Source organism: Anomaloglossus baeobatrachus, chromosome 2, assembly GCF_048569485.1.
Source record: "Anomaloglossus baeobatrachus isolate aAnoBae1 chromosome 2, aAnoBae1.hap1, whole genome shotgun sequence".
Classification (NCBI taxonomy): Eukaryota; Metazoa; Chordata; class Amphibia; order Anura; family Aromobatidae; genus Anomaloglossus; species Anomaloglossus baeobatrachus.
The window spans coordinates 31,410,316-31,434,078 of record NC_134354.1 but is presented as its reverse complement, the minus strand read 5'-3'; the positions used below and the strand labels follow the sequence as shown (position 1 = coordinate 31,434,078).

At 48.3% G+C, this 23,763-nt stretch overlaps 1 protein-coding gene across 2 annotated transcripts in view; it reads right to left on the bottom strand.

The window, feature by feature from the left end:
* Positions 1-23,763, bottom strand: part of DSCAM (DS cell adhesion molecule) — a 656,562-nt gene that overhangs the window by 94,858 nt on the left and 537,941 nt on the right. The window lies entirely within an intron of this gene.

Here is a 23,763-nt window from a genome sequence, read left to right as displayed (position 1 = left end):
AGTGGAGGACAAGACACATTAGTGAGTAAAAACCTCTACCTTTCCAGAGGTTCTCGACCATGACGAGGAAAGAAATAACCCCAAAATGCATCGATATATTAATGGCCTATTGATAGGGTTTGTCATCACTTTCTGATCAGTGGTGGTCTGATGGCCAGGACCTATTCCCTTCCTGCACTGTGGGTAGGCCGAGCAGATAAAATTTGGGTCCTCTCGTTTTCGGAATAGGTGTAGATGCCAGCCAGCTTTTTATGGCATAACCTAGTTGGATTACAAGGTTTTCCTAGTATTCTGGAAATAAATATATCAGTGGCATACCTATCGCAGTTGCAGGTGGTCTACATGCCTCTCTGCCATGATAGACAGGTTTGCATCGCTACTGCCATCGGATATTATCCAGTGGTGACCAGGGAGGAACTGGACGTTGGTGATGTCAGGGGGCCGCAAGATGCCTTAAGGAGGGGCTGTGACTCTGAAGATCCTACTGCTGAGTGGCATTTGTGATGACACCGGTGTACAGGGACTGGTGGGTGTATAGGCACCGGTGTACAGGGACTGGTGGGTGTATAGGCACCGGTGTATAGGGACTGGTGGGTGTATAAGCACTGGTGTACAGGGATTGGTGGGTGTATAGGCACTGGGGTACAGGGACTGGTGGGTGTATAGGCACTTGTGTACAGGGACAGGTGGGTGTATAGGCACTGGTGTACAGGAACTGGTGGGTGTATAGGCACTGGGGTACAGGGACTGGTGGGTGTATAGGCACTGTGTACAGGGACAGGTGGGTGTATAGGCACTGGTGTACAGGGACTGGTGGGTGTATAGGCACTGGTGCACAGGGGCTGGTGGGTGTATAGGCACTGGTGTACAGGAACTGGTGGGTGTATAGGCACTGGGGTACAGGGACTGGTGGGTGTATAGGCACTGTGTACAGGGACAGGTGGGTGTATAGGCACTGGTGTACAGGGACTGGTGGGTGTATAGGCACTGGTGCACAGGGGCTGGTGGGTGTATAGGCACTGGTGTACAGGGACTGGTGGGTGTATAGGCACTGGTGTACAGGGACTGGTGGGTGTATAGGCACTGGTGCACAGGGGCTGGTGGGTGTATAGGCACTGGTGTACAAGGACTGGCAGGTGTATAGGCACTGCTGTACAGGGACTGGTGGGTGTATAGGCACTGGTGTACAAGGACTGGCAGGTGTATAGGCACTGGTGTACAGGGGCTGGTGGGTGTATAGGCACTGGTGTACAAGGACTGGTGGGTGTACAGGCACTGGTGTACAGGGGCTGGTGGGTGTATAGGCACTGATGTATAATGACTGGTGGGTGTATAGGCACTGGGGTACAGGGACTGGTGGGTTTATAGGTATTGGTGTACAAGGACTGGTGGGTGTATAAGCACTGCTGTACAGGGACTGGTGAGTGTATGGACACTGGGGTACAGGGACTGGTGAGTGTATAGGCACTGGGGTACAGGGACTGGTGGATGTATAAGTATTGGTGTACAAGGACTAGTGGGTGTATAAGCAGTGCTGTACAGGGACTGGTGAGTGTATAGACACTGGGGTACAGGGACTGGTGGGGTATATGTGACGCCCTGGACTAGCCAGGTAGTCACAGGTAGACCCCCTGCACAAACACCAGCCTGTAATAAGGTGACAGCAGCCAACCTACAAAACCCTTGTCACCTCTCTCAGTGTTCAATGGTCACACCAGGGGGCGGAGCCAGGTGGTTGGCCACGCCCACCGAGGAGTCCAGAGGGCCTGAGACAGGAAACAAACAGTGAGTACAGTCAGTCAGTGAGTGCAGAGAGTACAGTGGAGTGGAATTCAAGTTCAAGTGCAGCAGGCCTGTGGCGTCAGGTCTGCAGCAACAACACTGACCGGTGCGGGGGTCGTAGCCCTGGTACCGTGGCAAGGAGGCAGACGGTGGTTGCTGCTTGCAGGAGCCGGGAAGACGTCTGGTGGAACCGTAAGGGACCGGGACAGGGTAGTGGCCCGCCGGTACCGAACCGGGGAGCCAACTGGAAACCGGAGCACCAGGAGGGGTACTCAGACCCAGAACGAGGTCCAGAAGCCACTGGACCACGTCGAATTCACTGATTGAGGTCAGGTCCTTAGGTCCTTTCCCGTCCCAAGACCCAAAAGACGGCAACAGCCCACCGAGGGGGATAGAAAGCCACCGCACAGGCAGAGAGATCCCACGGGCCAGCGCCTGCGGGCAAACGGGTTCCCCGACACACATCAAGCCAGGGAGCGGACTACCATTGCTGAAGCATAGGCAGTCAAGTTCTACCACAGAGGTGCAGGAGAAAGGCGGGAACCACCAACTTGAGAAAGGGGCAAAGCGCAGGCGGCTGCGGGCACCGAACACCATCCTTTTCGGTTTACCAGAGACTCCGGTGTATCTGTCATAGTGAGTACAACAGTGCCCTCGGGCCGCGCACCGCACCACACCACACCATCTTGCCTGCACCTCACAACCACCGGGTCCCGGGACCATCACCCCCTGCCCACGGAGGGGTCAACACCAGGCTGCATAACACCGTCCCCGGGAGCCTAGTTAACGGCAGCGGTGGTGTCCACATTCACCACGATCCGTGGGTGGCGTCACGAACTTACACCCTTAAACTCCACGGCCATGGCCGTGAACCTTCCCCACCGAAATCCCTACACGTAGCGCCAACTCCCTGTCAGAGAGACGCGACCCCCGGGTCCGGGAGGAGCTCGAGTCACCCACCGACGAGCACTGACCTGAGCGGCTCAGCAGCCGGCCGAGCCCCGGGGCGGTACATATAGGCACTGATATACAAGGACTGGTGGGTGCATAGGCACTGGTGTACAGGGACTGATGGGTGTATAGGCACTGGTGCACAAGGAATGGCGGGTGTATAGGCACTAGTGTACAGGGACTGGCGGGTGTATAGGCACTGGTATACAGGGACTGGCGGGTGTATAGGCAGTGGTGCACAGGGAATGGCGGGTGTATAGGCAGTGGTGCACAGGGAATGGCGGGTGTATAGGCACTGGTGTACAGGGACTGGTGGGTGTATAGGCACTGGTGTACAGGGACTTGTGGGTGTATAAGCACTGGTGTACAGGGCCTAGTGGGTGAATAGGCACTGGGGTATAGGGACTGGTGGAGGTATAGGGACTGGGAAGAGAGTAGGTTTGGAGCAGCCAGGAACAGTGCAGTGGGATCGTGAACCCCTAAATCATGATGAAGGGCAGTAATATGGTGGGCCTCTGGATTCGGGCTGAAGGAGAAGTAAGACTAACATTCTCCTCCCTGTGCCCACAGAGCTGTGGTGGCCAACGCTCTGGTCAGGCTCGAGCTTCATGTCTGGGTGCAGTCCACTGTGATGTAGTTGAGTCCCACCAGGTTGCAGTCCTAAGGGCATTTAACATGGTGCATTTATGCTGCGGGCTCATGAAAAAAGATGGCACGTCATCATAAAACTACATGTGCAGTTCCGACTCTGCAGCAAATCAATAATAGGTAGTAGATCTCTGAATATATACCCCAAATACCACAGTGAAGGTCCGATTGATGTGGTAAAATGGGGACCTATCCTTAAGCTATATATGGAGTCCAAAGCTTTATAGTTATGCCCCTGGAATAAAGTTTAAAGTTTTTTACTGAGACTGTAGGATCCTCGGCACTTCCATACCTCTGCTTGCAGTCATGAAATAGAGATATCCAATGATTGTACTGAGAACCCCTGTTCTGGTACATTGTAGGGAATCCGGATACAATGGGGAAGTCGTAGCCGGTGAACTCTGCTTCTTGGTTTATAAAGGATTTTAATTTTTTTTTTGTTATTTACATCAAGAAATATTCGACTAAGAAGAAACAAACTTTTTTTTTGTTCAGGAATTTCTTTCTTGATTGTAAAATGCTAAATGCTGCCAAGAAGTGAAGCTTGGGCCGACTCCGGGGTATAATTTGCTGAATGGTCCTACTTAATGGAACGTCTTGTGGCGGTGATGATAAATGAGTCAATAAGGACGTGTCTGATAAGCAGCGAGCGCACACTCTGCACCAGGTAACCGCCGCTATATGCAGCCGACTAGTAAATCAATCTGAAGTTCATTCCAGACCAGACGCCAGTAATGACTAATCTGTCCTCACACAGACACCGGCAGAGGGACACCCCCTGCCCAAAACAGCTTTTATGATGTTGATAACGAAAAAAGAGCAAATTGCAAAAAGCGCGCTGTGTAAAAGTACAAGTTCACAATCTGGCGGTGGGTTACAACACTTTTAGTATTATAGTTTGTAGGCTCCAGTTTGCGGTATTCCTATTCCCATAATCTGTTCTGGGTGTATATAGAGAATAACACTTTCTGGACATTATATGACTTGTATCCTGCATTTCTCACTAGTTTCCCCTCTGCTATCTGTAATTATCAGTTGTCTCTAAGCTGGTGGGTGGAGATCAGTTGTCTCTGAGCTGGTGGGTGGAGATGAGTTGACTTGAGCTGGTGGGTGGAGATGAGTTGACTGAGCTGGTGGGTGGAGATCAGTTGTCTCTGAGCTGGTGGGTGGAGATGAGTTGACTGAGCTGGTGGGTGGAGATCAGTTGACTCTGAGCTGGTGGGTGGAGATGAGTTGTCTCTGAGCTGGTGGGTGGAGATGAGTTGTCTCTGAGCTGGTGGGTAGAGATGAGTTGTCTCTGAGCTGGTGGGTAGAGATGAGTTGTCTCTGAGCTGGTGGGTGGAGATGAGTTGTCAATGAGCTGGTGGGTGGAGATCAGTGGTCTCTGAGCTGGTGGGTGGTGATGAGTTGACTGAGCTGGTGGGTGGAGATGAGTTGTCTCTGAGCTGGTGGGTGGAGATGAGTTGACTCTGAGCTGGTGGGTGGAGATCAGTGGTCTCTGAGCTGGTGGGTGGAGATGAGTTGACTCTGAGCTGGTGGGTGGAGATGAGTTGTCTCTGAGTTAGTGGGTGGAGATCAGTGGTCTCTGAGCTGGTGGGTGGAGATGAGTTGTCTCTGAGTTAGTGGGTGGAGATCAGTGGTCTCTGAGCTGGTGGGTGGAGATGAGTGGTCTCTGAGCTGGTGGGTGGAGATGAGTTGTCTCTGAGTTAGTGGGTGGAGATCAGTGGTCTCTGAGCTGGTGGGTGGAGATGAGTTGTCTCTGAGCTGGTGGGTGGAGATGAGTTGTCTCTGAGCTGGTGGGTGGAGATGAGTTGTCTCTGAGCTAGTGGGGGGAGATGAGTTGTCTCTGAGTTAGTGGGTGGAGATCAGTGGTCTCTGAGCTGGTGGGTGGAGATGAGTTGTCTCTGAGCTGGTGGGTGGAGATGAGTTGTCTCTGAGCTGGTGGGTGGAGATGAGTTGTCTCTGAGCTGGTGGGTGGTTATCAGTGGTCTCTGAGCTAGTGGGTGGAGATCAGTGGTCTCTGAGCTGGTGGGTGGTTATCAGTAGTCTCTGAGCTAGTGGGTGGAGATCAGTGGTCTCTGAGCTAGTGGGTAGATATCAGTTGTTTCTGAGCTGGTGGGTAGATATCAGTTGTCTCTGAGCTGGTGGGTAGATATCAGTTGTCTCTGAGCTGGTGGGTAGAGATCATTGGTCTCTGAGCTGGTGGGTAGATATCCGTTGTTTCTGAGCTGGTGGGTAGAGATCAGTTTTCTCTGAGCTGGTGGGTAGAGATCAGTTGTCTCTCAGTTGGTGGGTGGAGATAAGCTGCTCTGTTTCACTCTGCTGTAAGTGATCCCTCACTGAACTGGCAGTTCATTTTTTTTTTTTTTTTTTTAACAAATCAGATTTTTAGAATGAATGATGATTTCAGGAAGCAGGGTGGGAGGGATGAGAAGAAGTGTCTCAAAAAAGGAAAAAGAAGATTGCTCTGATAAGACATTACAAAGCTTCTAATATTCACTTATACTATTGATTTATAAACAAGTCAGATTTTTAGAGTGAATGATGATTTCAAGAGGCGAGGGGAGGGGGAGGATGAGACAGTGTCCCATAAGTGGAGAAAGGAGATTTCTCAGATAAGATACTGTGATGGTGTGATATTGTGAGTTGTGTATAATTTTGTGTAGGTTTATATTTTCGGCGTGGTGCTCTGTCCATTCTGTGTGTTCCTTGTGTGTACATTGTCCTGTTTGCAGGTTAATCACCCCATTCTGGGCTTTTGTCCCTAAGTCTGGGGGAGGGGGGCCTGGGATCCACCTAAACTCTTGGTTTACCTGGGGGATTATTCATTCTGGCTGAAAAAGACAAGCGAGAAGGAGTAAGATTGATCCTCAGAGGGAGAAGCTGGCACTCCAGAGAGACTGTGAGAAACCCCGGTTTCCCTGGAAAAGGACTGCTGGAGGATTAGGACTAAACTCCTGGGACATTTATCCCATTACTGGACTATTTTACCCTCTGTGCGGTGGATTATTTGATGGACCTTCTGACTTACTTGGAATAAATGTCCTTTGGATTGTTCAATCATCTCTCGTTCTGTTGATTGTGTGATATCGGAGAAGGACCCCGTGGCAGATACAATAAAAAGCTTCTAATATTTGCTTGTACTACTGATCTATAAACAAGTCAGATTTTTAGAGTGAATGATGATTTCAGGCAGCGGTGTGGGTGGTGAGAAAAAGTGTCTCATAAGTGGAGAAAAAAAAATTCTCTGATAAGACACATTACAAAGCTTCTAATATTCTTATGTACTATTGATTTATGTAAAGTTTATATAAATGGCAGTGACCATTTAAACATTCTGCCTACGCGCAGCCACCAGAAGGGGGAGCTCAAGAGCTGACCGCATACTGAGTATATATTGATTTCTCTAATGATGCAGTATGCTCCTGAGTGTCTCCAAGTGGTGGCTACTGGTGGGCAGCGGGGTTAACATTTAGTTCTGTTTATCCCAGGGATTGGAGCGGTGTATGAAAAAACACAAAAAAACCCACAATCCTGAACAATGTAAAGAAAAATGATAAAAATAACTTTAGAAAAATGATTCCAGTGGGAAGCTTTATAATTTACTTTTATCATATTATATATATTTTTATACTTTTATTATATGAAAAATCTTGCATGGTTACAAGACACCGCTGTGATCACTCCGCTATTCACTGACAGCAAGAAAAGTTGTTGAAACTTTTCCATGAGGACCAGAGGACTACCCTCTCCCACTCGCAGGGGGTGACGGCTCTATCATCACATTCTTACCACAGCTTATAGTACGTCTATACAATGCATCTGTACAGGTTCTCGCCTGCTTCCCCTTAGGCCATATAAGACAATAAGGAGGTAAAAATCTAAAAAAAAAAAATCCTGAACTAGCAGGAGGTGTCAGAGAAACGTGAACTTACAGCTAAAAAACAGCCAACAGGATGGTGACTCAGTCTGTTCTAAAAAAAAAAAAAAAAAAAAAAAAAAAGCACATTTGCGGATGGGGCTAAAGTTAACGTCACGCAAAAAAAAAAAATAAAGCGCTGACTATCTTCACCCCCAGTGATAACACACAAGATGATTTTTTCCCTACACTTTTATATGAGCTTTATGGCGCTGGCACAGTGTCGCCCGACCATGGAGCTGGCACCATCTGTGCCTGAATGGCGCCAGCAGATAAAAGATGATAAGTAGAAGATATCTGGCAGTAGAAATAAGGGGCATAGAGGAACGTAGCCGGCTCTAATTAGTTTAATGGATAAAATCTGCCCCGTAGACATCGATAATGAGGCCAAACCAAGAATATGGAAATGAGCAGCGGGAGAAGCTTTAATATGTGGAGACCCTCGCAGCTACTCCACTACGTGTGATTTCCCATCTTGGTCCACATATAATACCCACAGTAACAATATCACTAAGGAGGTATTAGATGCCCGACCTCATATAGTAAAAGTGCAGTTTAAAAACATTTCTACTAAATTTAAAAGAAAAAAAAAATCTAGGATTTCAAAAACTGTAAAAAATTTAAATAGTGGGAACAACCAATATGGCCGCCACTACAGGAGCGATAGTAAGTCTACTGCACCTTCTATATTTCCATAAAGCCATATTGGGAGTGAGTTACATGTGAGACAGTAGCCCCTCTTCCTAAAGTCAGCATTGTGGACACTATTTTGTTATAATGTGAGCCCCCTTTAAATGATATCTGTAAGTCTGATACAGGTGAGGCCAAGGTGAGAAATACATTGTACGGTGTGACTAACTACCCCTGACCTCTACTTTCCACTAGAGAGTTGTGCTTCATATTTACTGATGGCTTAATTAATAGCTGAAAAAAAATAAAATAAAAAATAAAATCTATATATATATATAACTAGCTGTCGTACCCAGCGTTGCCTGGAATAGTAACTAAGTCGCTCTCTCCTACTCTCTTTCCCTCTCCCCCGCTCTCTCTCCCTCTCCCCCGATCTCCCTCTCCCCCTCTCCCACTCTACCCCGCACTCCCTCTCCCACTCTCTCCCTCTCCCACTCTACCCCGCACTCCCTCTCCCACTCTCTCCCTCTCTCCCTCTCCACCCCGCTCTCCCTCTCCCACTCTCTCCCTCTCCCACTTTACCCCGCCCTCCCTCTCCCACTCTCTCTCTCCCCCACTCTCCCTCTCCCACTCTCCCTCTCCCACTCTCCCACGCTCTCCCTCTCCCACGCTCTCCCTCTCCCACACTCTCCCTCTCCCACGCTCTCCCTCTCCCAACCTCTCCCACGCTCTCCCTCCCCCACTCTCTCCCTCCCCCACTCTCTCTCTCCCTCCCACTCTCTCTCTCCCTCCCACTCTCTCTCTCCCTCCCACTCTCTCCCTCCCCCACTCTCTCCCTCCCCCACTCTCCCACGCTCTCCCTCTCCCACACTCTCCCTCTCCCACTCTCAACCTCTCCCACTCTCAACCTCTCCCACTCTCTCCCCCCCACTCTCTCTCTCCCTCCCACTCTCTCCCTCCCTCCCACTCTCTCTCTCCCACTCTCTCCCTCTCCCACTCTCTCTCCCTCTCCCACTCTCTCTCTCTCTCTCTCTCACTCTCTCTCCCACTCTCTCTCCCACTCCCACTCTCTCTCCCTCTCCCACTCCCACTCTCTCCCTCTCCCACTCCCACTCTCCTACTGATATGAGTCACCCCCTCTACAGGATGGGTGATAAATACATGATGGTGATGGTCTGACCAAGGGATCCCACTAAATACGAGAGCAGTCGTCCTGTGTTCCCAGCTTTATTGCACATACAGGACCCCTACACCATTCATTGACTACAGGACTGGTGGTCACACATGCCCACTACCATCCCACATACTCTGTGGAGCGGTGATAATTGTTTTGGGGACCACCCCTGTACGATGCCCATACACTTTAGATAGTTGCTGACCAAATGCTTCTCCAGCTGACAGCTCACAAGCTCCTGATACACTTTAAGCTTGCTCGGCTCAGTGGTGCGTTCATGTGTTTTCAATGGGGAGATGTTAAAAGCTGCGGCAAGGCACAAATGGCAACAGCAGTGGGTATAAAGGATTGAACATGTTGAAATCCAATATGCCTGATCCTTCTTTTCACTGCCATGGGGGGAGAATCCCGAGGTGCCCAAACATGTTAGATAATTGGCCTCAGTATCATTTAACGTGAATGGACACCTCTAGAGTCCACTGGCACATACCTGATATCAGCCGTCGTGGGATTGGGTTGCGGACAGGGACATTATTCACTTGATGTGTGTGTGTCAGGGGGTCACTGCCGCTCCCTTTTCAGCAGCTCTTACTTGATGAAGGCCCTCAGACTGTCACACTCTCTCCTGTCAGACTATCATGCAATGCTCGGGACCCCTCCATAATTCACGGCTCGCTCATCACAGGCACGTCAGGTGCATACATAATCCAAACATGCTCCTGATTACAAGGATTTACTATAGTCCAAGTGTCTGGAGAGCAGTGTACCGCACTACCACCGCAGGACGCAAGCACCTAATTATCCCACTTATGTAATGCAGCGGTAATGTCGCATCCTGAATCAAAGGCCATTTCCAAGTAACTCCCAGGACTCCAAGGATAAAGAATCTCCTCCAAATGTCAAGTTTGTTTAATTATTTACATCAATGGGAACAGGAGACTGAACTTCAGAAAAATCAAACGCGTCATCTCTAAGGCTATGTGCACACTGCAGTTTTGTTTCTTCAGCAAAATACGCACCTCTGGTTGAAAAAACGCATCAAAAAACGCATGCGTTTTTTTAACATTGTCAATGGAAAAACGCAGAAAAGAACTGACATGCTGCTTTTTTTTCTGCAACCAAAAGTGCACCCAGCCTTTTGGATTTTTGATAGACTTTGCTTGGGAAGGTCATACATACAGTTTAGGACCACAAACTGCACCTAAAACTGCACCAAAAACGCAGCAAAAAAGCAGCTTGCGCACAATGTGGCACCCCTGAGGTGTCAGGTGCCACAGGGTATGGCATCCAGTAACAGCTGCGGTGCTAACCCCGGGATTCCTGGAAGACCAGTGCCGGTAAATAACATTCAAACACCCAGAATGGGTAACAGGCTAGAGATGGATCTGATGGATGGCCACTTATTGGTCGGGACTCATCCAATCCGCTAGTCAGAAACCGGGGAGGGGCTAGTCAGTGCAGTGAACAAGAGACGGACATCTTGTCAGACATTCAGTCAGATGGTCAGTTCAAAGGTCAATGACTGATTGGGCTAAAGGAGTGCGGCCTCCAGGGAGAGTATGGTGTGAGTACTCACTGGACCATGCACCGGCGGGGTGCAGAGCCCTAGTTCAGGAAGACGCTACAAGCTCACCTGATAAATCTGCCCGGTGAGGGAATCATCAGGGTTCCTCACCAACGTTAGTGTCGAGGGCACAGCAGCAAAGAGGGAACCCGGGAACTGGGACAGAGGTCCAACCCAAGAGAGGTTCAAGCTGCCTGCCATACGGGCCAGGACTGCGACAACGGGGATCCACCAACTGTAGACGGGTGCATGGAAGTAAAGCTCACCAGGTCAGCACACCGGCACTGGGATCAAGGGAATACCGGATTACCTGGAGCCCAGATTGGTAGAGACCAGCACCAGACGGGTTGCAGCTTCACAGAACCAGTGAGTAAAGAACAAGTTAAACCGCAGCCCCTGTGTTGTCTGAATTCTTCCTGCGAGTTTGCATCACCAACTTTCACCATACTACAACCACCATCATCCTTAACAGCTTGGGCCATAACACCCAAGCTGCTCAATACCAACAGTCCCAGCAGTCAGTGAGAGACTTTGCAGCAGCGGCTTTCCCCATATAGTCACATACCGCAATTGGTGTCACGAAAAACATTTATTTTTAATTTTTCCTTTTTATTAACCCCCTTTTTAAGTGACCCCCAGGATCAAAGAACCGGGCATCGGCCAGCCGTGATACGTCCCAGAGGATTGAAGGCCCGAGACCGAGTACCCCAAGGTCCTGGGGTGCATCACATAAGGCCTAACTATGGAAATTGTATCTAATGCTCTCTAGCCACATCCAGAGCTGCACTCAGATTTCTGCTGCCTGACAACTGGAACAGGAAAGATACTTGGAGCACCTAATATAAAGAGCAATACACCGTGTGCAGAATTATTAGGCAAGTTGTATTTTACAGGGTTTTTTTTTATTATTGATCAACAACTATGTTCTCAATCAACCCAAAAGACTCATAAATCTCAAAGCTTAATATTTTTGGCAGTTGGAGTGTTTTTTTTTTAGATTTGGCTATCTTAGGAGGATATCTGTTTGTGCAGGTAACTAATACTGTGCAGAATTATTAGGCAACTTAATAAAGACCAAATATATTCCCATCTCACTTGTTTATTTTCCCCAGGTAAACCAATATAACTGCACAAAATATAGAAATAAACATTTCTGACATGAAAAACAAATTAGTGCCCAATATAGCCCCCTTTCTTTCTGATGAGACTCAGCAGCCGACCATCCATAGATTCTGTCATTGCTTGATCTGTTTACGATCCACATTGCGTGCAGCAGCCACCACAGCCTCCAGACACTGTTCCCAGAGGTGTACTGTTTTCCCTCCCTGTAGATCTCACATTTTATGAGGGATCACAGGTTCTGTATGGGGTTCAGATCAGGTGAACAAGGTGGCCATATCATTATTTTTTCATCTTTTAGACCTTTACTGGCCAGCCATGCTGTGGAGTAGTTGGATGCATGTGATGGAGCATTGTCCTGCATGAAAATCATGTTTTTCTTGAACGATACCGACTTCTTCCTGTACCACTGCTTGAAGAAGTTGTCTTCTAGAAACTGGCAGTAGGTCTGGGAGTTGAGCTTCACTCCATCCTCAATCCGAAAAGGTCCCACAAGTTCATCTTTGTTCAGCCCATACCAGTCCCCACCTCCACCTTGCTGGCGTCTGACTCGGAGTGGAGCTCTCTGCCCTTTACTGATCCAGCCTCTGGCCCATCCATCTGCCCATCAAGAGTCACTCTCTTTTCATCAGTCCATAAAACCTTTGAAAAATCAGTCTTAAGATATTTCTTGGCCCAGTTTTGACGTTTTATGTTATGTTTCTTGCTCAGAGGTGGTGGTTTTCGGTCTTCCTTACCTTGGCCATGTCCCTGAGTATGGCACACCTTGTCCTTGTTGATACTCCAGTAACGTTGCGGCTCTGAAATATGGCCAAACTGGTGGCAAATGGCATCTTGGCAGCTTCACGATTGATTCTCCTCAATTCATGGCAGTTATTTTGCGCCTTTTTTGCACAACACGCTTCTTGCGACCTTGTTGGCTATTTGCCATGAAACGCTTGATTGTTCGGTGATCACGCTTCAAAAGTTTGGCAATTTCAAGACATCTGCATCGCTCTGTAAGACATCTCACAATTTTGGACTTTTCAGAGCCCGTCAAATCTCTCTTCTGACCCATTTTGCCAAAGGAAAGGAAGTTGCCTAATAATATCGCACCCCTTATATAGGGTGTTGATGTCATTACACCGCACCCCTCCTCATTACAGAGATGCACATCACCTGATTTACTTAATTGGTAGTTGGCTCTCAAGCCTATACAGCTTGGAGTAGGACGACATGTATACAAAGTATCATGTCATCAAAACACTCATTTGCCTAATAATTCTGCACACAGTGTAGTGGCCTCACTTATCTGCAGAGCATAGTATAGAGCAGTGATGGCGAACCTTTCACAGGCAGAATGTCCAAACTGTAGCCCTAAATCCAATGTTTTTTCCAAAGTGCCAACATGACAAATATTTGATTTTAACCTTCCCTTTGCAGTCTTCTCTCCTCAGCAGGGGGCATCACGCTCATGCATGCTTACCACACATTGATGCTGAGCCCCTCCCACTGCCCGCTCCAGACACAGCAGTTGGATTGATCATTATGGAAAAAAAATGCAGAATATTAGACAGACAGATTTTTATCATGGAATGCAATCCGATTCCACCCTGATATATACATTTCAAAGTCTGAACATCTCTAAATCCCATAAAGATGTACGAGTTTCTTCCCTCCCCCTTCATTATGTACTAACGTCTCCCTTCCTGGTAAACATGTCCCACATCCTAATATATATTTCCTATATTCTGGTATATTTGTCCCTATTATGGCCCCTTCCTGATAAATGTCTGCCATCCTGGCATGTCCCCATCCTGGTAAATGCACCATATCTTGGTAAATGCTCGCCATCCTGGTCAATGTACCCCATCCTGGTCAATGTACCCCATCCTGGTCAATGTACCTAATCCTGGTCAATGTACCCCACCCTGGTAAATGCTCCCCATCCTGGTAAATGCTCCCCATCCTGGTAAATGCTCCCTATCCTGGTAAATGCTCCCCATCTTGGTAAATGCTCTCCACCCTGGTAAATGCCCTCCATCCTGGTAAATGTACCTAATCCTGGTCAATGTACCCCATCCTGGTCAATGTACCCCATCCTGGAAAATGCTGCACATCCTGGTAAATGCTGCACATCCTGGTAAATGCTCCCCATCCTGGTAAATGCTCCCCATCCTGGTAAATGCTCCCCATCCTGGTAAATGCTCTCCACCCTGGTAAATGCACCATATCCTGGTAAATGCTGCACATCCTGGTAAATGCTCCCCATCCTGGTAAATGCTCCCCATCCTGGTAAATGCACCATATCCTGGTAAATGCTCTCCACCCTGGTAAATACACCATATCCTGGTAAATGCTGCACATCCTGGTAAATGCTGCACATCCTGGTAAATGCTCCCCATCCTGGTAAATGCTCTCCACCCTGGTAAATGCACCATATCCTGGTAAATGCTCCCCATCCTGGTAAATGCACCATATCCTGGTAAATGCTCCCCATCCTGGTAAATGCTCTCCACCCTGGTAAATGCATCATATCCTGGTAAATGCTGCACATCCTGGTAAATGCTGCACATCCTGGTAAATGCTCCCCATCCTGGTAAATGCTCCCCATCCTGGTAAATGCACCATATCCTGGTAAATGCTCCCCATCCTGGTAAATGTTCTCCACCCTGGTAAATGCACCATATCCTGGTAAATGCTGCACATCCTGGTAAATGCTGCACATCCTGGTAAATGCTCCCCATCCTGGTAAATGCTCCCCATCCTGGTAAATGCACCATATCCTGGTAAATGCTCCCCATCCTGGTAAATGCTCTCCACCCTGGTAAATGCACCATATCCTGGTAAATGCTGCACATCCTGGTAAATGCTCTCCTTCCTGGTAAATGCTCTCCACCCTGGTAAATGCTCTCCATCCTGGTAAATGTTCTCCAACCTGGTAAATGGACCCAATCCTGGTAAATGTACCTCATGCTGGCATGTGCCCCATCCTTATGCCCCATCCTTACATGTGCCCCATACTTTCATGTTCCCCCATCCTGGCATGTCCTCCTCAATCCTGGTACAGCCGCACACACTTTAAAAAAAAAAAGAAAAAAAGCCATACTCACCTTCCAACACACGCTCCACCGCTGGGCCCTCAGTTCCAGCGCAGCCACAGGACGTCATAACGCTGGCGCCACTTAATGATGCTTCCACTGTCTCCTAGGCAATAGGCCTGCGGCCTAGGAGAGGAGTGTCAGAGCAAGGAGAGATGTCTCTTCCGCTCCAACACAACGTGCGATCACGCCAGCAGTGCAAAGCGGCTGGATGAGGCTACAGCTCGAGTGCCGACAGAGAGGGCTCTGCGTGCCATAGGTTCGCCATCACTGGTATAGAGGAATAGTGGCATCGCTTATCTCCAGAAAATAGTTTACAGCAATTAGTTTTCCCGAGGGGTCCCATGAGAGACTATGACTTTTGTGGAGGGCTGAACCAATAGGCTGAAATTACTCCTGCTCAATATTAATATTCATTCTAATTATTATTTACATTAATACTAATTGTATCACTTAATACTGAGCAGAATTAAGTACGCTGACATCCCCTATAAACAGTATGAGCCCACACACAACCCCCTACATACAGTATGAGCATCCATATCACTCCCTATATACAGTATAAACCCCACATAGCCTCCTATATACATTATGAGCACCTACACAGCCCCCTATATACAGTATGAGCTCCACATAGCCTCTTATATACAGTATGAGCCTCACATAGCCTCCTATATACAGTATGAGCCCCAACATAGCCTCCTATATACAGTATGAGCATCCATATCACTCCCTATATACAGTATAAACCCCACATAGCCTCCTATATACATTATGAGCACCTACACAGCCCCCTATATACAGTATGAGCTCCACATAGCCTCTTATATACAGTATGAGCCTCACATAGCCTCCTATATACAGTATGAGCCCCAACATAGCCTCCTATATACAGTATGAGCATCCATATCACTCCCTATATACAGTATAAACCCCACATAGCCTCCTATATACATTATGAACACCTACACAGCCCCCTATATACAGTATGAGCTCCACATAGCCTCTTATATACAGTATGAGCCTCACATAGCCTCCTATATAAAGTATGAGCCCCCACATAGCCTCCTATATACAGTATGAGCCCCAACATAGCCTCCTATATACAGTACGATCCCCCACATAGCCTCCTATATGCAGTATGAGCCCCCACATAGCCTCCTATATACAGTATAAGCCCCCACATAGCCTCCTATATACAGTATGAGCCCCACATAGCCTCCTATATACAGTATGAGCCCCCACATAGCCTTCTATAGACAGTATGAGCCCCCACATAGCCTCCTATATACAGTATGATCCCCTACATAGCCTCCTATATACAGTATAAGCTCCAACATAGCCTCCTATATACATTATGAGCCCCCACATAGCCTTCTATATACAGTACGATCCCCCACATAGCCTCCTATATACAGTATGAGCCCCACATAGCCTCCTATAGACAGTATGAGCCCCCACATAGTCTTCTATATACAGTATGAGCCCTCACATAGCCTCCTATATACAGTATGATCCCCCACATAGCCTCCTATATACAGTATAAGCCCCCACATAGCCTCCTATATACAGTATGAGCCCCCACACAGCCTCCTATATACAGTATGAGCCCCACATAGCCTCCTATATACAGTATGATCCCCCACATAGCCTCCTATATACAGTATAAGCTCCAACATATCCTCCTATATACAGTATGATCCCCCACATAGCCTCCTATATACAGTATAAGCTCCCACATAGCCTCCTATATACATTATTAGCCCCACATAGCCTCCTATATAAAGTACGATCCCTGACATAGCCTCATATATACAGTATATAGGAGGCTGTGTGGGGCTCATACAGTATGATCCCCCACCTAGCCTCCTATATACATTATGAGCACCCACACAGCCCCCTATATACAGTATGAGCCCACACATACACTCCTATATACAGTATGAGCCACCGATATACAGTGTGAGCCCATAAGCAGCCTCCCAATTTACAGTGTTAGCCCTCACAAAGCCCCCCCTATATAATGGATGAGCCTCCACATAGCCCCCAATATACATTCTGAGCCATCTCATAACTTATCTTTATAGTATGAGTCTTTACATAGCCCATACAGTCCCCCGATATACAGTATGAGACACCCACATAGCCCTCTATATACAGTGTGAGGCCACACATAGTCCCCTATCTACAGGACACATCCCATACACATAAAAAAAAAATAATCAAACTTTACATACCTCTTTGCATAGATGGCAGCTCCTACCGCCAGCAATGTATTCACCGTATCTGCATCCTAATGATGCATATAGCAGTAATATCGGGAGGCAGTGAGAGACGGATGGTGGCTGCATGGTGTGGCCCATGGGCCACTGTTTTCAGCCCTTCGGATGTCTCGGTCTGTAAATGTAAAACAAGAATGCTGCGGAGACACTATCACATGTTTCTCAACGCTGGCAGGAATCTAGCTAGGTCTTTCACTGGGAAGGAACAACCACGGGAAGGGCAGTCTCCAGTCAAGGAAACCGCCTATACCAAAACATGGTATCCATCCACAGACAGCTGTTTCGGGGTATTTGCCCCTCATCAGTGTGGAGTAGGAAACTGGCTAGTGGGAGCAATGCCTAGTAGACCAACAAGACAAAACAAATCACTGATCTCGGGGAGACCAGCCAGAGAAAACACTGCCGACAGCCAACGAGGGTGCTCAACACAGTGAAATCCTAGGTGCATTTCCCTGGGAAATATGCAATCTGGCCAGAATCCTACTCCACTAGGAAACTGGCAAGTGGGAGCAATGCCTAGTAGAAGACTACATAGGTAAGGATGGTTGACGTCGGGGAGATCAACATCCAACACCGCGGAGACACCATCACGTGTGAATGTAGACTGGAGCAGCCAGAGGACCGGACGTGGCCCAGGTTCTGCACTTTGCCCAGGTCTGGTATATAGAGTAAAAGTGCCAGTCTTTTTATCCCAAGAATAGAATGGTGCAAAGATTGTATCCCTCATGTCTAAAGGAGAAGCAGCAATCACTATATCCCCGACACGTGAGAGGGCAGAGGTTCCAGCTCGCATCCACCCAAAATAAGGCAGGGCTGATGTAGTAACTTAGAATATAACTTTGCAGGAAAAGGATAGGTGAGAGGTGTCATCTGTCATCTCATGATCACAGGTGATGCCCTCATAATTAGAGAATAGCTGGCATGACCCATGAATAAGATGGATAACAAAGACCCCTCTAAAAAAAGAATAAGATGGTGCAGATGTCGCTGTCTGTCATCCAGCAAACATTTAGCCACATCAATCACCATAAAATAAGACATAATAGGTTTTCCATGTCTGAGCTCCATGGTACCCGGTGGTCCGGTATTAGGAACTTCCCGGCACACTCCGTACAGTGAGGCAATTCCCCGAGTCACGGTATCGGAGACATTGATCTCCATTAGCTCATCCCCAGCATCAAACACAGTAATCACACTCATAAATCTTACACTTCAGTGGGACCGGAGCCGATGGCGAGAAAAGACAAATGGAATTTAAGAAAAGCAAATTCTCTGGTTTTCTTTGTAACTGTGGAGGATCCGGCTCCGGACGCCGCTCTGTCGGGCTGCGGCCGATTACAGCTCCCACCGCGGGCCCAGAAATCAGATTTATGGAATTCAATTAGGTGATTTGATGTATCGTTTGGCACAAAACCGAAAACCAAACTTCTGCGGTTTGGTGAATTTCTTATGGCCGGGACCTGAAATTATTATGTAAATGAGAATTGAGATTTCTGAAAAGTCAGACGATGGAAATATATTCTGCACATATCGGTCAGAACAGTCAAGGGGTATGCCCACCTTCAAGACCCTATCCCAATATGTAGGAGGTGTAACAATAATAATAATAATAATAATAATAATATAAGCGCATTGCTCTAATTAGAAATGCAGTATAGTTCTCCTGATATAGTCATGTCTCTTACCTCATGTGCAGGGCATTGTAGCTTAAAGGGAACGTGTCAGGTCCAAATGCTCCCAGTACCATGAGCAGTTCTGGGTGTATATTGATATTCCTTGTCTAACTGTCCCTGTATACACTAGCATAGATAAAGAGATCTATAGGAAAAGTATTTCTAAAAATCTTTTATCGTATGCTAATGAGCACGGGGACTAGTCCCCTGGGCGTTACTTCGCTTGGCTAGTTGGCCCATTAGCATGTTAGTACGCCCCTGTGGGTGTGCTATCATGCTAATGAATGCGCAGTGTCAGATGATGATGTCACTCACATCTCTGCTGCCATCGCAGCCTGTCACTGGATTTTGGCTCAGTGCACATGACCCCGGAGTTTGGGTCATGCGCACTACTTCAGTTTGAAGCAAGGACGCGTATGGCATCATAGTGAGCATGATCCAAACTCCAGGGTCATACGCACTGAGCCGAGATCCAGTGTCAGGTGGCGATGGCGGCGGAGAGGTGAGCAGCATGTTTGCACACCCACAGGGGTGTACTACCATGCTAATGAGTGGCGACTAGCCAGGGAAACTAACGCCCAGGGGACTAGTCCCTTCGCTCATTAGCATATGGTAAAAGATCTTTAGAAATACTTTTTCTAAAGATCTCTTTATCTATGCTACTAGATACAGGGACAGTTAGGCAGGGATTAGCAATATGCACCCGGGACTGCTTGTGGTCCTGGCTGCATATTGCACCTGACAGGTTCACTTTAAGGGGTACTTTGCACGCTGCGACATCTCTAGCCGATGCTTGCGATGCTGAGCGCGATAGTCACCGAACCTGTCGCAGATGCGATATCTTGTGATAGCTGCCGTAGCGAACATTATCGCTACGGCAGCTTCACATGCACATACCTGCCCTGTGACATCGCTCTGGCCTCCTTCCTAAGGGGGTGAGTCGTGCGTTGTCACAGCGACATCACACGGCAGGCGGCCAATAGAAGCGGAGGGGCGGAGATGAGCGTGACGTAAACATCCCGCCCACCTCCTTCCTTATTGCAGCCGCGACGCAGGTAAGGAGATGTTCCTCGCTCCTGCGGCTTCATACACAGTGTTATGTGCTGCCTGTTGGAACGAGGAACAACATTGTAACATCGGTCCTTCCGAAATTATGGAAATGTAGGACCCTACACCGATCATACGATTTCAACGCTTTTGCGCTCAAAAACGATTTACACACTCCGATGTCGACAGCGACGCCGGATGTGTCACTTTCGATTTTACCCCACCGACATCGCAGCTGCGATGCCGTAGTGTGCAAAGTACCCCTAAGTTACAACCACGAACAACAAACTAACTGTCACTATATGAGTGGTTGTAACCATGGATACCTAAGCTACTGCAATGCCCTGCACATGAGGTAGAGACTTAAGCGGGCTTTACACACTACGACATCGCTCAAGTGATCTCATTGGGGGGTCACGGATTTTGTGACGCACATCCGGTCGCTTTAGCGATGCCTTTGCGTGTGACACCTATGAGCGATTTTTCATCGTCGCAAAAACATGCATAATCGCTCATCGGTGACATGGGGGGTCCATTCTCAAATATCGTTACTGCAGCAGTTACGAAGTTGTTCCTCGTTCCTGCGGCAGCACACATCGCTCCGCGTGACACCGCAGGAACAAGGAAGCTCTCCTTACCTGCATCCTGGCCACAATGCGGAAGGAAGGAGGTGGGCAGGATGTTACGTCCCGCTCATCTCGGCCCCTCCGCTTCTATTGGGCGGCGGTTCAGTGACGCTGCTGTGACGCTGAACGAACCGTCCCCTTAGAAAGGAGGCGGTTCGCCGGTCACAGCGACGTCGCAGGAAAGTTAAGTCCGTGCGACGGGTCCGGGCGATGTTGTGCGACATGGGCAGCGATTGGCCCATGTCACACAACCGATGGGGGCGGGTACACACGCTGGCGATATCTGTACTGATATCGCAGTGTGTATGTCAGGTTTCCGGGTTTTCCAGTCCTCTTTTGAAAGAGCTTGCCCTCGGTTAACATGGAGTTTTATGTTCTGTTGCCCTACTTCCTGTCCAGCTGCTTAAAAGGCCGCCTCTAAGCCTAGTCCAGTGCCTGAGTATACTGCTTGCTGTGTGCTCCTGCTTTACTGCTGCTGCTACTTGATTACCTTTGGATCCTCCTGAAAATCTACCGACCGACTCTGGACCACACCCGGTTTCTTCAAACTGTGCCCGGACTCCGTCTGCCGTCTTTGGTCAGCACGTCTGCCCGGTTTCTTCCGGTTCATAACCATTCTGGACTTTCATCCCGTACGGACACTTCTGGACTTTACCGCTTGCCCCTTGTGTCCCGGCTGCGGCGCATTTAGGCCTTCCGGGGTTGATTGCCGGACAGTCCCTGTATAGGGGTTCGCTCTGGTGGTCTCCCTGGGGGAGTCCGGTGCGTGGCCCCGGGAATCCCCTTCGCTCCGTTTCGGAAAGGTATTTTCATGTGTTTGTTATACTGTGTATTTCCGTTGTGTATCTACCGTGGTTACATATCATAAACATCTTGTACCACAAACTCGTCTCTGGCTGTCATTGCCCTAACGCTATCGAAATCCTCAAACCATACAATAGTATTACATTATACTCAGGCACAAGAGGATTTCGCTGGGGCAATGACTGAGACACGAGGAGTAGATCAGCTCTTTTCTATGATTAACTCCTTGCAGCAGGAGATGGAGGTGGTGCAGACTAAACTTAGAGATATGGAGGCACAGCTGGGCCATGATCACCAGGTACTGGGTCCGGCTATACAGGACTTGCAAGTCAGAGTGGAGGCTCAGGAAGCCGGCCCCACTACGTCCGTATCAGCTGCCGGTATGCCTAGGTTACCCCCATTCCGTTTCAATGGTGACCGTAGTCAGTTTCGTGGATTTGTGAACCAATGTATACTGTTTTTTGATGTACATGCTGATTATTACCGTTCTGACCGGTCCAAAGTGTTATGTATAATTATGTTATTAACCTCACGAGCACTGGCTTGGGCTAATCCTATGATAGAGAACCGGGACATCCGTTTAAATCACCTAGATGATTTTCTGACCGCAATGGCGCAGATGTTTGATGATCCGAATCGCCGTGCTACCGCTGAATCGGCTCTCCTTTCCTTACGTCAGGGAAAGCGTTCTGTCGTTGAATACGCCACTGAATTTAAGAGGTTAGTGGTAGACACCGACTGGGGAAACAATGCATTATTGTCTGTTTTCAGAAAGGGGTTGTCCGGTACCATCAAGGACGAGTTAGCTCGTTCTGAATCTCCAGGGGATTTTGAACTGTTTCTCCAGCACTGTGTGCGTATTGATACCCGCTTGACGGAACGTAGACAGGAAAAATGGGCAGCTGTAAACCGTGTAAACAACTTTGCATTTCCTTCCAGAGAACCCGCTCTCAGGACGCCACGGGAGGCCGAGGACGTTCCTATGCAAGTGGACTCTCTGCAAAAGCGAGAGACCAATGAACGTCGCGAACACCGGCTCCGTGAGCGTTTGTGTTTCTATTGCGGTCAATCGGACCATTTCTTGATCGACTGCCCGAAACGTCCGAATCGCCCAAATAAGGTATTGGCAGCCATGGCAGAGTGTGACAACACGGACGCAGAGTCCGATATCTCTGAGGCAAGTGGACACTTGGATGCGGTATTTCTCTTGACTGTAATGTCAACCTCACCGAAGGACTCGGAAGGGAAATATACCCATTGCTCGCTCCCCATTCAGATCCGGTGGGAGGGACAGCTAATACCTACCTCTGCAATGATAGATTCTGGGGCAGGGGGAAATTTCATGGACTCCTCTTTTGCCAGGAAACACGGTATCCGGACTCAGCAAAGAGCCTCACCGGTTACCATGGAGACGGTAGACGGATCTCCGTTAATCTCTGGACCAGTTGATCGGGAAACCGTACCGCTAGAATGCGTCATGAAGCCAGGTCAGCAGGAGACCCTTGTTTTCATGCTAATTTCTTCTCCTCATTTTCCGATTATTTTAGGTATTCCGTGGCTACGGTCTACAAATCCGGTCATCGATTGGGAAACTAAGGAAATATCCTTCCCACCGCAGAGCATTCCGACCATTAGTCCAACTGTTCCGGTTCCAGTAACACCGAATGCGGAGGGCACTGTACAGGTACCTGTTCTACCCCCGGTGTATAACGACTTTGCGGACATATGCGACAAAAGAAAAGCCGATCGGCTTCCCCCGCATAGACCGTATGATTGCCCCATAGACTTACTCCCAGGGGCGGAGATCCCGTTTGGTCATGTCTACCCGTTGGCGGCACCTGAGCTAGAAGCACTAAAAAACTACATTGATGAAAGTCTAGCTAAGGGATTTATTCGTCCGTCTACCTCACCAGCAGGGGCACCCATCTTTTTTGTGAAAAAGAAAGAGGGGACTCTAAGACCCTGTATTGACTACCGGGAACTGAATAAAATAACCATCCGGAACCGGTATCCGTTACCATTGATTCCTGAGCTATTGGAGAGGGTCCAACAGGCAAAAATATTCACCAAATTGGACCTCCGTGGGGCATACAATCTACTCCGCATACGTCCCGGAGACGAGTGGAAGACCGCGTTCCGATGTCGGTATGGACATTATGAGTACCTAGTGATGCCTTTTGGACTTTGTAACGCTCCCGCGGCTTTCCAACATCTAGTTAACGATATTTTTAGGGATATCATGGACCAATTCATGGTGATTTATCTGGACGATATCCTAATCTTTTCTGATTCCCTACAGGAACACCAGGAGCACGTCAAGACCGTACTTACCCGGCTGAGGGAAAACCACCTGTACATCAAACTGGAGAAATGCGAATTCCATTGCTCACAGATACAATTCTTAGGTTATGTCATCTCTCCTCAGGGACTGAACATGGAGTCTGGCAAAATACAAGCAATTCTA